This window comes from Talpa occidentalis, unplaced genomic scaffold, assembly GCF_014898055.3.
Source record: "Talpa occidentalis isolate TD23 unplaced genomic scaffold, MPIMG_talOcc4v2.1, whole genome shotgun sequence".
In the NCBI taxonomy this organism is placed as follows: Eukaryota; Metazoa; Chordata; class Mammalia; order Eulipotyphla; family Talpidae; genus Talpa; species Talpa occidentalis.
The window spans coordinates 33,874,288-33,892,258 of NW_026555331.1; the positions used below are offsets into that span (position 1 = coordinate 33,874,288).

General features: G+C 39.5%; 1 long non-coding RNA gene across 1 annotated transcript; it reads left to right on the forward strand.

The window, feature by feature from the left end:
• The first annotated feature begins 378 nt into the window (after nt 1–378).
• LOC119238299 (uncharacterized) lies at nt 379–17,180 on the forward strand. The gene is made up of 3 exons (XR_005123545.2): nt 379–488; nt 754–832; nt 16,355–17,180. It is a non-coding gene; the product is annotated as an uncharacterized LOC119238299 (long non-coding RNA).
• Nucleotides 17,181–17,971: the final 791 nt, after the last annotated feature.

The following is a 17,971-nucleotide window of genomic DNA, read 5'->3' on the forward strand; positions in this document are numbered from 1 at the left end:
ACCCTCCCTCAGCCCCCACCTGCCCTGCCAGAACACCAGATAAGGAACAATAGATTCAAGTGAGCCCCAGGCTAAATGTGAAGGTGACAGGGGAGCTAAGACCTTGCTATGACACCCAAAATCCCTAATCCATACTTAACCTCACTTGCAAAATGGATGAAGTATTAGGACCTACCTGGAGGGCATCTTTGAAGGAATGAGAGAGATAAAATCTGTGTTTAACTTTTGGGCAGGGCCAAGCTAGGTTAACAAACACTAGCACTATTCTGGGGAAAATGGGTCCAGGCTGCAGGGCAGAAGCAGTGCCTGCTATGCTGTTTCCGTAGTCTTAATACCAGTAAAAGGAAACAGGCCAGTCTCACCAGCTTCCAAGTGGTACTAGAGGGAACAGTGGTCAGAGCTGTCATAGTCTCCTGAGACTCAGTGATCCCGAGCAAGATGCAGAGAAACTTGATGACAGATGGGAGGAACCTACCCTTGTGGCACAGGTGAGGACACGGTTTCAAACCTGGGGTAAGAAGGTGGGGTGCCGGTAGCCTAGGACACCAACCTTTCTGTGACTCTGGTAGAGCAGCCTGAGGACACCTGGCTGTTCGGGGGGTTTTATTGGGACCAGGTTGGAGAGGACAAGGATAGGAGAGTAAGGAATGGAAACCTTACAGTTTGGTGGAACAAACACTGACATCTGACTTACTCTCTGCCAGGACTAACTAAATGCTTAACTCGTACTGACACATTTCTTCCTCCTGGCAGCCAGCACGGGACATCATTTCCATTTGTGTTGTTTTTGGAGGAGGAAATAGAAGCTTAATAACTTGATCAAGATCATCAAGTAAGTAGTAAGCGTGTAGCCAGGATCTGAATCCAGGCAGTGTGATGGGGAGTCTGTTCTTCTTCCGCTCAAACACTTTTTACAAATCACAGAACCCTCAGGACAGAAGCCAGCCGAGAGAGGCATCTAAGGCAGGAAGGCAGCTCACCCCAACAAAGGTGAGCCCCCAAGAACAAGCCAGCCACGCTAGGAGCATCTTCCCCAAGCTGTGGGCTTGTGTTAATTGTGAAGTATTTTGCCAAAATGTAGCCCATTTGATCTGTTTGGGCTGTTAGGACAGTGGGGAGCCAGAGAGAAGTGTCTGGGGTTCATTTACAAGGGGTGTTGGTTGGTCTAGGTTTCCAGCTGTCAGAAGGCTCAGCAAATTCCCTGCTAGCAGCACCAGCCTGGTGGGCCAGGCAGCTGCAGGATGGTTCTCCTCTCATCACTGGGCAGGGTTTATTTTCTCTGGTGACTCTGTAATCTCTCTACGCCCTGCCTGAGTAGGACCAGAGGGCCGATGGGATGATAGATTTCAGAAGTAGACTTTGTGTTGACAACTTATTATACAGCTTATCATCAAGAGACAAATAAAGTGCCCCGGTGATTCATGCTGACATTTCCCCCCTTGACAGCTGCTGAAAGACAGGTATACTGTGTGTGGTGTGGAGGGGAGACAGAAGGCAATGCAGCTTGTGCTTGAGGCCCTTCTGGGGTGGGGTGGGCAAGTCAGTTTTATTTGTCTGCTGTGATATAAAGATTAAAAGCCCTGGGGTTCCTTCTAGACACAAGAGTAAATGTAATCTCCATTAATGCCTACCTTAGAGCTAAATTTACATCTATTTAGCCAATCTTTTCTTTTCAGTCCTTACTCTTGCTAATTCCCTACAGGAGCATGAGGGATCTTGGCCCTTGGTGCCCAGGTCAAAAGACAAAACAGCTTTCAAACTTCTTGATCTGAATCCTTATTCATTGTCTGTTGAGTATATGCCCAGGGAAATAGAGAAGTGGCAAGGATGCTCAGAATTCACCTGCCACTTCTAAGGCCAGCAAGGGGAGAGGAAACCCCAAAACCCTGGGAGCCTCTGAAACCCTGTGTGGCAACTCTTGTAAGTTGGATCCGCCACCCCAAATATAAAGTTTTTTTTTTTATTATGAAATAGTTGAGACAGACAAAAAGGCAGAGACATTACTATGATAGAATAACAATTTACCAACTATCTATCTTAAGTAATAAGCTATAATCAGGATGGTCCAAACCCCTGTGTACCACCTTCAGGTCACCCTCACTTCCCTCCACTCTAGAGAAAGCCCCCAAATTGACTTTGGTGCTTATCAGTCCTGTTGATATCTTTAAATTTTTCTTACATCTCTAAGAATCCCTACACACCACATTTTGTGGTTTCACTTATTTAAATAGGATTATGTAGTATACACCTTCTGAGATTTGCTTTTATTATTAAACCTTTAAAAAATAAATCTCTCATGCTCATCCATGTATATGGTTTGTTCATATACATATTTTATTGCTATAGTGTATTGCATTGTATGACTATCTTATAACTTATTTATCCAGTTTATTTATATTTCTATTGATGAACAACTCTGTTGATAACATTATGCTTTTGCTTGTTTGCTATGCCAGTCACTGCTTTGTGCTGCACAGAGGTGTAAGGGTTGCCCTAGGATGTGTATCAGGAATTGAATTTCTGAGTCAGAGTTTGACCATCTTGAGTTTCATAAGCTATTGTCAGGATGACCACAAAAATGACTGAGACTCATGGGGAATCCCATCAACAGTGAGGAGGGTTTGAAGTTTTTATATCTGGCCAACATTTGATGTGCCAGATATTTTCATTTTTGCCAATATGCTGAATGTGAAATGATATCTTATGAATTATTTATCTATAGAGAATAGGTAATGCAGGTTACTGCCATCTTACCTAACTAGCTTGCGTCCTATTAAGTTGTAGTTGGATGTTATGCTGGGAATAGCCTTTTTGTTTTGTTTGTTCATACTGTATTTTTGTATGCCTTTTGCAAATGGAGTTGTTTTTGTACAAGAAAGAAACCCTTGCACAATTCTTCTATTGCAAGAGTCTGATTTATTTTGGAAGGCAAGTTTACCTGAAATTTTGTAGTTAGTTGTAATTATGTATTGCCTGATTTTGAAATCTTGCCTTCTAGGAAGTCTTCTATCTAATAAAAAATTTCTCAAAAAAAAAAATACAGCTCTGTCATGACTAGTATGTGTGAGCTACTTTTATGTACTTGTTGACCAGTTGGATTTTCTCTTCTGTGAATTGCCTATTCATCAATCTTGCCCATTCTTTGATTTCGAAATCTGTCTTTCTATACTTTTTTTGTATAATTTCTTATACAGCATGGACACTTGGGAAAATAATTTTCTTTCAGCCTAGAACTTGTCTTCTCACTTTTTGATAGTGTTTGAGACATATTTAAGTTATGGTAAAATACACATTTTGCCACATAAAATTTACCATTTTAACCACTTCTGCATGTACAGTTTTGTGGCATTAAATACATTGACATCAACCATCATCACATGCACCCTCAGAACCTTTGCATCTTTCCCAGCTAAAACTGTGCAGTTTGAGATTTTAATGGAGCCACAATTATCAGTCTTTTGCCTTTTGGACTGAACTTCCTCTACGTTTTTGAACTCCTTTATATTCTCGAGTATTGTCTCTTAAAGACTTGCTTTTCACTTTTATGTCTTGACCCCTCTTGAATTAATTTTAGGGAAATGAATGAAGTAGAGATCTATTCTCATTTCTTTCCATACAGACAACCAATTGTTTCAGCATAGTTTTATTGATTAGACCTTCTTTTCCTCTCTGACCTTTAATTTTCATCTGTCAAATATTTCCATATATGCAAGGAGCTATTTCTAAGCATTTTGTCCTTTTATATTGGTCTGTTTTTTCTCTCTCTGTGCTGGACCATGTTGTCCTAATTGTCACAGGCAATTGCAGGTACTTATTTCCTCCATACTTTCACTTACCATTTGATTCCTTTCCAGGATTGTCTTGGTTATTTCTGGGCTGCTGCTTTTTCATAAATTCTGGAACCAGGCTGTCAAAATCCATGAAAATTTTTCTCATAAATTTGATTGGAATTGTATTGAGTTTGTAGATTAATTTGAAGAAAATTAAGTATTCCTGTTTATAAATATGGTCTATTTCTCAGATTATTTAGGTCTTCTTTAATGTCTTTTTATAATGCTTTATAATTTTCTCCATGAATACCTTTTGCTATATCCATTTGTAGATACTTTAAACCTTATATTTCACATTATTATTATAAATATATTTTTAAAGGTACATTTCAAATTATTTGTTGTTAGTGTAAAGAAATGCAATTTTAGCTTTTGTATGTTGAGCTTATATCCAGCAATCAAGTGGAACACCGATCAAGCTAATAACTTTTATAGTGGAGAAATAGGATGTGAGATATTAATTAATTTGTTCCATGTCATATACCTAATTAGTATCTACTTTCTGTGGGGGAACAAAGATAATGTGAAGATGATAACTTACATAGTATTTAATTCAAGTTTCATTTTCAACTTTGACTCATTTATGCATTCACAAAGATGTATTACAAGATCCCTATTACATTTTTGATTTACAGTATTTTCAATGCACTCAGTACTGTTAATCTACTGCACATCATAACTTTAGCTAGCCTACTTTAAATGTATTTAAAACACATTAGCCTATGGTTGGGCAGTATCATACAACACAAAGCCTATTTTCTAATAAAATGTTGAATATCTCAGACACAGATGAGTGTTTTATAGATGTGATTGAGTGTGAAAATAGAAAACACAATATCCAAACAGCACTGGTAGCACAAAACAATGCAGACCCCTGGGTTTTTAGCCTTGTTGACCGCACAGCTGACTGAGAATGATGGCTCACTGCGGCTGCCCAGCCTAGAAGAAAGCTAGCCCAGGAAAGATTAAAATTCAAAATTTGAACTAAGGTTCTACTGATTGAATATTACCTCTACATGTCAAAGTAGAAAAATTTTAAGTCTGTTGTTCTTTTGCCTCATTCAGAGGTCTAGTTGACAGACTGGAGGCGGGCTAAAGTCTCTGATATGCATTTGAGGAACTAGTTCATTTTCACATGACCTCTTGCCCTCTTCCCAAAAAGATGCTAACTAGTCCTAGAGGACACAAAGAAAAGAAGGCATGTGAAAATACAGGGCTTTTTAGATGATCCAGGAAAGTTATAATGAAAGTATACAAGTGAGCTTTGTCCTTTACCTTATCGCCAAACCATATGGCTTAATTTCATTTTTCACTAAAAAAAAATTCTTATAATTTAGGGCATAGGATTTTACTTGAAATTTGACATGTTGAATAGAAAGGTAAATTTTGGGGCAGAGTGTAATAGTAAAGAATGATGGAGAAAGTTTCAGCTGACTTTTATGGATAATGGAAAAAAGTTCATTAAAAATATGTGATGCTGTTTTCCAATATCACCTCAAAATGAGTTTCTATGCTTTGAAATTTCAAATTTAATGCCAGAGTGCTTGATAAAATGAATGTGTTGTCTATGTCAAAAAATAAAAAGTGAGAGAACTCATTCCCTTTTCTCATTCAGAAAATTCCTTTTTTTCCACCTGAATTTGAGAAGGGTACATTTATTATATCTAAGGTGGGAATACTTCAGGTGCTTTTTATTTTTTTATCACAGAGGCTTGCCACAAATCTACTAACTAGAAACCAAGATATTTGATTAGATTTTAGCCCAATGGAGTGCTTAGGTTGTTACAGATGAGGTGTACATAAAGCTCACTGTAGTAGCCAAATACATTTTACTACAACATAAACGCAGATACAAGTAATGAAAAATTCCCTCTTGCTTCATTTCCCAACATGCTGTCTTCATATTAGTAGATTTTGTGTGCACTTTCTCTCCTCCACTGGTAGCATTATGACATTTCCTTTTCCATGCATTCAAGATTTAATAACTTCAACTATAGTGAACACGCCAGTACTGAGAGCTCAGGCTCCATGTCATGTGATCCTGGCTTACAGACTATTTCTTGAAGGGAATGCCAAAAATGTGTGATACTAACTCAGTTGAAATAAAACAAGATGGAGTTGGAATGCATCAATCAGTCCTACTGGCCTTAACAATTCCAATTATATACCATTGCTTTTGGAGTTGGTTTGGGGTAGCTTGTATGCTTCAAGGTGATCTTCTCTGCACACTCCCAGAAAAGGGTTCATCAGGGAGAGAAAAGTAAAGCTGCATTTCAGATGATCTCAAAGCCAGGTGACCCCATTTCACCCAAAAGCATGGTCTCACCAATAAGTTGGGTACTGGGACTCATGCTGCATTTTTCCCACAGAAACATCGGGGCTAACTGGCTATATCATCAATTAATTAATGAGTTCATTCAATATTTATAAGTAATATATCATGGTCATCCTCTCAAAGCCTATGACCCACAATGCATCTCAACCAAAAATGGAAGGGTTTTCAGAAGCTGCTGTTTCCAAGTCTACATGGCTATTAGTTGGCTAAATCATTCCAGGGGCTGAAGTGATATTTGAATAAAGCTACCATGTTTCTCTTAAATCTTCACAATTCTAAGTTAAACATACAAATATAATTAATGTGAGTGGTTTTCAGGTGCCTCTCTAAGGATATCTGTTTTAAAAGGTCAGAATTTTTCACAAAGCTCAAAATGCCCTCTATTAGTGCAAAAAAAAATACCTGGCATTAATTTCCTTTCTCCTGGGAGTATGCTCTAAGAAGGAAGTCTAAAGACATATTTGCTTTGGGAAATCACATTAGACTGTAGGGTCACATTTAGTTGGGTAACCCACACTTAGGGACACATTAAAAGCAAAGTATCTGCTGGACTTACTAGATATTTATATACCATTCCACCCCAGAACACCAGAATACACATTCTTTTCACATGCTCAAGAATATTCCCAAAGACAGAAAACATTTCGGTATATAAAACAAGTCTCAATAGATTTATGAAGACTGAAATTATATCAAGAATTTTGGAATCACAATGGTAAGAAACAAAAAATCAACTAGGAGAAGAAACGGGAAATAGGTATTTCAACTCCAGAAAAATCAGGGTTTTATTGGAAAGGAAAAATGGGTAGTGGATATGAGGTAGGAGATCAGAACCTGCCTGTCTATGGCACAAATGAGAAATCAGGTGCCCACACAGCTGGAAAATGGTTGACCTGAGATTTGAGGCCAAGTGCCTCCCAGTCAAGCTCTCCCTCTTCCCACCAGGTGGAATGTGTTCCCACTTGAACACAGTGCGAATGTGATCTCCCTTCCTAACACCACCAGGAAGCAGGCATTTTCTTACCCAAAGTCATTTTACAAAAGAGGAAGTGGAAGCACAAAGAATTAGGTCACCCAGGGAACAGGATTTGATCCCGAACACTCACTATTGTAGGGGAGAAGTGAAGGTTTCCCCCTGCCTTTCTGGGTTCCCCTCAGACTTGCTCAGAAATCAAATTAACATCAAACAGATTGGTAAGAGAAAAGAACAAATTTAATCATATACTTACAGAAAATCTATATGGTTGTTGATTCTAAAGTCAAGGGGATGAAAATGAAGATATATTATATCCTAAGCTGAGGAATGGAACAGGAGCCTGGGATTTCAAAGAGAGAGGAAGGAGACTCACATGACAAAGACCAGATGCTCCATAATTATGTTGCTGTGCCATATAGCTAGATTTCTCAGAGAGAAAGTTTATCAATGTAAAAATTCTAATTCTGGGTAGTTCTATAATTTTCTTCTCCTAGGTAGTTAAGGGAGTAATAAATGTTTCTCAGAGCCTGCAGTCTCCATGGACCTCAGCTTGAAATAATCCATATGCCAAAGTGACACATCTTAGGAAGGCCTGTTCTGGACATCTTGGGGGAGGCCTGTCCTTTGCTATAAAGAAGAAATGCACCCATAGCAGCATTAGCCTGAAAGTTTAATGCCTCTAGTTAGAGAGAGAACCCAGAAGAAAAGAAATAAGACAATAGACTGGAAGAGGATAAAGACCAATCACCTGGGCCATGAGCCACTGTCTACAAGTGGGGAGGGGATGACGTGATCCTCAAACTGGGTCTTCTCAGGAAATGTCGATACCAAGATTTAGACTGATATGTTAAATATACATGTCAATAACTGAAACTGAATGGTTTCAAAGTTCTTTAGATTCTGCATATCAAATTATTCTGACGGAAACCCATTTTGGTGAAGTGAATTCCCCCCAAGTGGAATGGAAGGGGCAGGGATGGGACTGTAATCTAGACCCATCTGAGCCCCCACCACCAATGTCCCTGTCTGCATGGGAGGAGGCAGCAGAATGGAAATCAGGGCAAAGTCCAGAAGACTTGCAAGTAGATTACACCCTAAGCCACTCAGGCAGCTGAAGTTTTGAAGCTGAGCAAGGGATGTTACATTCCTCTCCTCATTTGTATTTTAATTCAGTCCAACATTTGAGCCTGTTGAGATATTTTTAGACTAGACAACCAGCACAATTCTGAGGATTAAACTACTTTAATTCCTTTGCACTTCCGTACATCTGGCAGACAGGGCAAACCTCTATGTAAAATTATAAGCCAATAAAGTTAATGCTTTTTTTTTTTTTAGTTTGGCAGTAGAATTGCTTTCTTCCAGTTGTTCACAAATGAAACACACTGTGCTGGTTTCTGAAAAGCAAGAAGCCTGGAGAGAAATGTTTGCCTTCAAAACAAAATTTAGAGGCTAGGGCTAGGGACTTAGTAGTTTGCTAGGAACACGAGCTAAGCCTATGAGAAAGGCTATTCGAAATGTTCTGGCCTGAAGTGCCAAGGTCTCTTTCAAAAGTCCCTAAACAAGCTCTTAGGCATCTGAAAGGGCAGAAATGAGGAGGGAGTATTTAAGACATCATTCCATGGGGAGCGGTGCTAGCGAGCCCATGCATTTTCCCACACAATGTGCTTGGCCGTTCTGTTAGCCAGGCATTTCCTGCGTGCGGCAGGTTTTGTTATCCTTTTTTTTTTTTCTTCTCAGGGAATTATGCAAGATTTGTAGCCAGTAGTCTCTGCCACATTTTCTCTCAGTTGTTAGTCACACTCCCATATATGGAAATCTTTATCACACAGCTACCTCCCAGGCTAGGACATTTTATAGAAAGTATTTAGTGATTGTGGTCTTTATAAGCTAAGTATTCCTAAGGGTGGAACAGTAACGATATCAACAGGCGTGCGTGCGTGTGTGTGTGTGTGTGTGTGTGTGTGTGTGTGTTTCAATAGCCTTTAGGCTTGCTAGAGCATATTTTACAAATTTAAACCCAAGTTTCACCCCTTCAGTAGTTCTTGTGTAGCAAAGTGACTTAACTATTTAGAGGGAATCTCTACTTATTGTCTAGAAGCCTTGAAAGGCATGATGGGAGATTTTTCCCATGATAAAGGACTTCAAATCCCCTTCACATCTGGACATTCTCTCTGCAGAGGTAGCAATAGCACAGGGTTGGAAAGAATTACTCAGTCACAACGTTAGTCCAGCTTGCATAAACAGAAATAAAATTAGCACTTCACAGAGTGGTCTTTTAGCAGATGTTCTCACTTTGCAAGGAGTTTGGGGGGGGCAAACTTGAAATCTTATGGCCAGCACACATTTACACAATGAGTTATGCTGTTCAGAGAACTTCCCTGTCATTTTGTCCTTGTGCGACCTGAATCTTATTACCAGAAAGAGGTTCCAAAGGGCAAGAATTTGCTTCAGAATACACAGCTAACACTCCCCATTCAAAACCTCTTATTGGCTCCCATTGTTCTTGTGCAAACTCCTTAGAACAGAATTTAAGGTTTAACCAGCATTTAATAAGCATTTATAGCCAGGCACCTGTAGTTAAGCACCATCAGGAGCAAAGGCGAATAGGACACGATCTGGAGAGCCTGTAATGTAAGTGAAGGAATCCATCGTCATACAGATAATTGCAGTAACGTTAAGTGTCTTAGCTCAGTCAGCTATCACAAGATACCTTAGACAGGGTGACTTAAACAACAGGCTGCTCTTACTCGTATTTCTGGAGACTGGGAAATTCAAATTAAGGAACAAATTTGACTCCTGGTAAAGGCCCTCTGTGTGAACAGACACCTTCTAGCTGTGTGCTCAGTGGCCTTTCCTCTGTACATGTGTGTGGAGAAACAATGCAGAGCACACAAGCACCATCCTGTCCTCATGGACCTTACAATCATTGACTAGTAATACTTCCTCTTTGGTAAACTTCATGCTAATCATTTCTTGTTTGGGTTTAGGGTTCTTGGCATTTTTCACCTTGAGTTGCTAGAGTGTTTATATAACAAAGCGAGTGGTTCTTTGTTATATATGCTGCAAATGCTTTCTCAGTTTACCTTTTAATCTTAATTTTGGTGATGCTTTCCCTTTTTCTAACAGAATGTTAAAATTATCTATTCATATTAATCGCTGTATTCCCTTATGATTTCTTCCCTTGATTTTAAGCTTACAAAATACTAAAAAGGTTATTTCTGAATTTTTGTAACAATTTTTCTCTTGCTGGAAACCATCTTGTGCATCTATTCATACTGTATGATATATAAACATTATATATTATTTATAATTATGATAAATATAGTGTTCTGCTGATGGATACACTTGTAATTATATTATATATCATATGTGTGTGTATGCTTTCTCACACGAGAAACCTTTTAAAACTCAGAAATATATTTATCATACATGTGCACTCAAAAACATGTTATATATACACAGAAATACATTTATGATATGTGTACGTGTGTGTGCTTTATATATACATATAAGGTATTATAATATAAAATGTGTTTCTCACAAGGTAAGGTGGTTAATATAAAAAATACGTATCATAGATACAACTTGAATTACATATTTTTTCAGTATCTAAGAATCTAAGATTCCCTATGCAAATTATGAGCATAAACGTCACTCTATAGACCCCATGCCTTCCTACTTCTCCTGTTAGTTGTATCGTTCTCCATGTGGGGATCCTATTCTCTAACCTCCAGTTCCTCCCCTACAGTCCCATCGTACTTTCCTTTCAACAACCTATCTCCTTTGTAGTATTAACTCACAAGAAACAAAAAGGTCACTTCTCTTGGGGGTAATTGCCTTTTAATTGGAGTCTTCAGTTCCTTAACTGAAAGGGATTAATTTTTCAAAGAAGAGAGATATTTTGAACCAGGAACAGCTGACTTGTTTTCTTCAAACCACATTGGGTTTACAAAGTGAGCCTCATGTGGCACTGACTACAATCTTGTGTTCTTCACGTAGGCTGACATTAAACACAGAGCCCAGCTATTGACTGCCTGCCCTCTACAAGGATAACTCCACTTGGATGGCCTCTACTCCTGTAAAATTATTTATCTTTTTCTCAGAGAGTAACTCCCTTTCTGGACTACCTTACTTAGGCAATTAACCCTGGTGCCAAGGCTCAGATTCTCAGTCTTCTAGCCCCTTGCTTATTTCACAGTTCTCCAATACTATCCGGACATCCCTGTCCATTTCTGTTCTCTGGAATGCTATTCCATTTATCCAGAACCCTGCAGGCATAGCTAAGAGCAATAGTAGCCCTTACAGAGGATCTATTTTTATGCCAGTAGTCTCCAAAGTGGGTATCTGCAATAATCTTTGGGGATGCAAACGATTGGAATTTTGCTTATAAAATCTCAGCCTCTGCAGAGTTGAGGCTATGGGAGGGAGAGAGCAGAGTTTGTGGAGGGGACACAATGAGCTATGGTGGAAGACCATGGTTGCCTTGGTATTGGGTCTGGTAACATTGCTGAAGAGGTGTGAAGTTATGTCTCTGAATCATTTACAGCTTGAAGCCACTGTTACCTTTAAAAAAAAAAAAAAACCTCCCATTTTGTGTATGTTTTTCCATGGAACATTATTTGTTCCTTTAGAAGTAGGGGACGCATTTTCATCAATTCTAAGATACACATGGTCTCCCATTTTTAACATCTCTCATATTCATATGCATTTTGTAGTTGATTCCTAAAGAAAACCTTGTCACAATTGAAATGGCAATGATATTTTTCTTTCTTCATGAGACATAAATAATGATGTAAGGTATAATTGACAGTATCTTGAACTACATAGAATATACATAGATTGACCGTGCTTGCTCAAGATGTTTTAATTAATAGGGTTGCAAAGTGAAAAACATTTGAAGGCCACCCTATCTATACAACTCATTAGTTTTTTCATTACACACTGCCTTGAATTAATGATTAACTCTGCATAGGCGTGTGATTCTGTGTAGTTATGCATTCTCTATTACAAACTGGATGAATGATAGCTCTTAGAGAATCTTCCACAATCCAGGACAGTAGCTCCTCACTCTATCACACCTAACCCTCCTTTTAATATTCCTGTCCTCTTTACTATATTAAAATTAAATTCAGCTATATGTATTTTTAAAAGAAGATCACATTGTCTTAGTTAGGGTACACTGATTACTAAAATAAATAAATCCTTTATTTAATGTCTGAAATATAAAAGATATCTTATTTTTTGCTTGTTCCTATCTTAGGACTGGGCACAGAAGTAATTGTTGGGGAGGGGACATGTAGGAGGTTTTCATGGTATGAGTTGCTTTTGCTCAGGTGCCATTGGCTAGAATTCAGTCACATGACCACAGCTAACTTCAAGGGTGGGTGGAAAATCTAGTCTAGTTGGTAGCTTAGAAGAGGAGAACTTGGATTTGGTGAGCAGCTAGCAGTTCTGCCACAAATACAATGCCCTTTTAAGAGAAATAAAAGAAAAATAATCTTAATAAATGAATATGATTTCATAAAGTCCATAGGTCAGCATGCCCACATTAGTGGACGGGAGTCAGGTACTGCTCCTATGGAGTGAATCACATGAATGCGGAGACCTTACATACAGTTTCAGGCAGATGTGTTGTATTAGTGACTAACATAGCCTTCCCCACTGGACCATTACTATGCAACAGTATTGAGAGTTCTTGAAACGGTGAGCAACCCTTGGTAAAATTCTAAACAAAGTACAACCTTCTTGTAATTTACACAGCTGATACATTTCTTGAAATTCCTCTCCATATCAGAACTCTACAAAAAGAAAAAAAAATTGCATTTGTGAGTAAAATAAAATTGATCTCTAGTTTCAGATCATTATGAAGAGTTTTGTTTCGTTTTGAAACTCACATGAATGCCCAGTGGGACACTAGGAGGACAGGAAGGATCACTCATTGTTCAGGGCTCTTCTGTATATGCTGGATGTCTGGCATCTTTGGCACCTTCCTGTTAAAAGCCAGCAGTCCCCTCTAAGTCATTGCGACAACAAAATACACCTCCAAACATTTCTAAAGCATCCCCTATAGAGTAGCACTGATTCCCCTGAGGGCCTGTTCCATTCAATAAATGCTTATGCAATTCACTGAAGGGTGAAGGAATAAATGAACAAATGAACAAATTCACCTTTCCTGCCATATTGCTCTAAAGTTAAAACTATGTACAGTTGGAAAGCCAGTCTTGTGCTATGTTTGGGGAATTCACAAATACTATCTCATTTAATCCTCATAGCAATGTTGCAAGATAGGTATTACTGTCAAATGAAGAAAGTAGGGCTCACTTGGTGAGTAAGTATGTGTAGAACTATTGCTGAAGTCTGGGCTTGACTCTAGAATCCACGCTGTTCCCACTGTGATTACCACATTTCAGTGTAACTTATTGTCCTGGAATAATGATTATTTGCAATCCCTTCCACTCTCATAAGAGTGCCAGTTTGGATAATAAATCATGTGGTCACTGTAAATAGTATATGCTGCTATTGTCATCCTACATATTGTCATCTCATATATTGGACAGGATACCTATAAACAATATCCTTCTGTCTCAGACACTAGTAGCATGGCTCAGGATGCAAAATGGATTTTCTCTTCATAATTCATGAGCCACGCTCTTCTAGCTTTGATTTTTTTCATTGAGGTATAATTTACATATAATATTACACTAGTTTCAGGTGTACAACATAATGATTTGATATTTGCATATGTTGTAAATGATCACCACAATCAGTCTAGTTAACATCCATCACCACATAGAGTTACAATTTTTTTTCTTGTGATGGGTACTTCTGACATCTACTCTCAGCAATTTTCAAATTCAATGCACTGCCTTTTTAAAAATAAATTTTTATTGAGGTAATATTGTTTTATAACACTATGTAAGTTTCAAGTGTACAACATTGTAATTCAACATCTGTAAACACTACATCATGATCACCCCCAAAAGTCTAGTTTCATTCATCATCAAAATACTTCTTAAATCATCCATGGAGATTTATATGTTGATCTTTTGGTAACATATTTTTTTTTTTTTGTAAAATAATCTTTTAAACAGTAGGAAAATGAACACTTCCTAGATAGTCAATCTTTGCTCATCACATAGGAGGTTGTTTTTTACCTCAAGTCAGATAGGCTGCCCAGTGAGAAAGTGAAAGATTAAACAAACCTAATTCTGAGAAAGAACCAATAACAGTGTAGGAAGATGAGTCGAAACGGCCTGAGCAAGGAGCTGCGTTGATGCTTGCTTTGTTCCTAAGAATTGGTCACATTACTGAGTCAGAGAGAATCCCTCCTCTTCCATATTTGAAATTTGGAAGCTATGTCTATCTGCTTCTGTTTCTGGCAGGTTTCCAAAAATTGCTTTAAACAAAGTCACAGTTTTAGACTGATCACATGCATGTTCAATCTCAGAGTTATGGGGAAGTACTGGAAAAAAATGTACTGGTGAAGTGAACATCCAGATACAATATTCAACACCAGTACTCACTGTTCAGTCTCTGCTGCCTCCCCCAGCTCACATCTTCCAATAACTCCTTCCCCCAACTCTGGCAGCCATCCCACACCTGTTTCAGTTCTCCATGGCATTTATTTTTCTCCCTCTGCATCCGTAGCCCACTGTCAGGGGTTGGTGAGGCTAAGAGGATCAGGTTATCCTCTATCTCCTCTGCTAAACATCCCCATGTTGGTTCAAACACAACCCACCTAAACCCTCAGCTGCTATGACCTGCAGGCCTAATGTGTGCTCTCAAGAGTCTTCTTGGTTTGGCATCAAGAGCTCCAGTATAGAGATGTAGATGCTGAGCCAGCCGCCCAGCAGGGCCCGTGGGAAGATGTGCTTCAGACCCAGGTACAAAGGGCAGAGACGGAACATCTGGACTGTCCCTGGGTTATCCATCACCATTGCCGGAGCTTGACAAAATGCACAGCATCCCATTAAACTCACATAATAAATTTCTAAAAAATAATCTAAGAAAACCACTCACTGCAGTTGCTTCCTTCAGTTTGTTATATCACAGAAAAATCACATCAGAAAGTGATACAAGATATTAAAATATCTCAGTCTCCAAGTATTTCCAGTGGAGTAGAAGACATGAAGACTACTTAGGGAAACCTTAAGTCCTTAAAAGGTAAGGTATGAAATAATTCCCCTAAGTGTGGGTATCAGAAGTCTTTCATTGTATAAGCAGGTGGTCCTATTGAAGACATAGGCAAATATATTCTAAAATGTTATCTTTCCTCTCTGCCACCCTGCTCATTGATCATGCCTTTCTTCTTGCTAATTCTCCATAGAGTGCTTTAGGAGAAACTGACAAACATCACAAAGGAGATGAAAACTATTTTCCTTTCTGACCTAGAATAAATGAACAGTCCTGAAGAAGTAGACATTTCCAGAATCTATCACCCAGGGAAGACAGTCTTTCATGCAGGAGTCTGGAACCTTAGAGAGTGAACTTAGAGTACATGACGACAACCTCCTAGCTCTCTCACTCTGTGGGTCTGTCTTAGGAAGGGTAGGCAGTAGCGTACCAGGTGGGAAAGGAGAGGTATGGAGGTACGCCAGGCATTAGACAGGGAGGCCCTGGAAAGGCGCACACGGTGCAGATGAGTAAGTTATATTTTATAAGCCAGAGTCCTTAGCTACACTGGCTTTCTAGGCTGTTTTCTCTTTTGCCATCCTTGAGTTTGAAGCAAAATCCATTCATTCAATAAGTATGCATTAAGCATCAATCCTCAGGGTCACTGAGTAAGATCTAGAATATGGGGATGGGCAGACCAGTAACAGTCACATGTGCTCACTGATGCTCAAATGTCCATTTATGCCATTAGAGCTGGGACATGCTGATACTAAGAGAGAACACAGCAGGGCAGAGGAGGCTGTCTGGAATCTAAGTGCTCTAGTGAAGGGGTGTCTGTTTTCCAGCATGTTCTCACTGGGCGAACTGTACACAGAGAGTAGAATTATATGTAGGGGCTGGGTAAGAAGGCAAATGAGGCAGCTGTTTCATGAGAGCTGGGGCCATGAAATCCAGGCACTTTATCTACATGGCAGTTCTTCCACTGTCAGGCTTGGAGGACTGGATGTGATATTAATAAAGGCTTAGTTTTTATAGGTTGTCATGGGAACTTGGCATAGAGCAATCTGCAATCTGCTGTTGTCTTTCCATTCCCTCCTAAAGGTGATTTCTACTCTGAAGACCCTTTGTTCATCGACCAAGAGTCTTAACCACACTGAAGCCACTCCTTTCACCATTGACATTACCACCATTGTCTGTGACACATAAGATCAGAAGATTCAAGGCCAGAAGGTCATCATGGTCAACAAGTAAGCAGACAATAATCAGAGGCAAGCAGAGTTGAGACTGGAGAGGAATTCCCTTATAACTATTACAAACAGAGATCTGACAGGTTGAACTAACAACCTGGGGCTAAAAGAAGGGAAGAAGGAATCAAGCAGAGAAAACACTGAGAATGGATGCCTGGGCTGTGAATTGACAGAAGGGGACTTAAAGAGGGCGTAGGGAGCAGATCTGAAAGGACAATAATGAAGGAAGTTAAAAACTCAGTCTTTGGTTTTCAGAGTTTGTTCTGGGGACTGGGGATGGTGATGGACTGGATCAGGAAACTGGACGACTGGAATATAACCTTGTATTCTTGGAATAACTTCCTGAGGGCTTCACATCTAACCAAACATTAGCACTCATTTACTAAACAAATACTTCTCTGTCCCTGGGAAGCAAGGACTGGCGTTCATGCTCCCCACCCTCATTACAAAGGCAGCTCAATCCCTGCCCCTAGACTGTTACAATCTAGAGAGTGAAGTGTCCCCAAGAGTCTGGCATGATAACCCTGGTATATGTAGAGTCAGTGTCCAGGGGTCCTGACAACCATATAATGGCCAGAGCTATTCCATTTCCCATAAGCCTGAGGCCAAGTAGAGTAAAACAAGGAGAGGAGAGGCCTTTTCTAATATTGAAGTAAGTAGAAACAGGGAAAAGAAAAGTCCAGAAATGCTGATTAGATTATAAAAATTAATAAAGCAATAACCTGACTGAACTGCATTCACTTCATAGTGAGTGCCCCCCTGGGCTTATCTTGAACTAGTCTGATTTAAAACACGGCTATGAAAGAAATGAGCAGAGTTGAGGTAGAGAGTGGACTTGCTAACGAGAAGGTATCTCTTCAGACCTAAAGTTCTGCCCTGCAGATGGATGCCCTTGCTTTGAGGATCCCCTAACAGGTCTCATTTGATTTCTCTCAAAGACCTCCTGGATAGTTCCTCTATGACCTCAGTTCTGCACCCCATCAGAAGCCTGTTCCACTCAACCCAAACCAAGCAGATCCTTTCTGAAGATTTTATAGAGAAATAGATGTGATTTGATTAGAGCAGGGAATTTCAAAAATGAAAGCAGGGAAAAGATGCGAATAGATCAGAGGTGGAGAAAACACAGAATAAGGGGCCAGTGAGCAGAATAGGAATGCCCCAGGCGAACTCAGCTAGTAGCAGTGAATAGAGCAAAGAGACCAAAGGGAATGAGGACACAGGGTTTCTATGAGCGGGGCAAGCCGACTGATTGGATGTGGAAGACAGAGAAATATGACTTTGACATGACCTAAACGAGTGGTAGAGTAATGGATAAAGAGAATCAAGGGGCTCTGAGGACGCGTATTTGAAGAAAAGAAAATGAGTTCAGAGACTGTGGTAATAGAGGACTTGGCCTTCCTTTCCTGGATTCCTCCTAAAGTGTCCCTGTTGGTTCACCTTCTCTAGGCTCAGTCCTGCAGTGCCCTTCTCA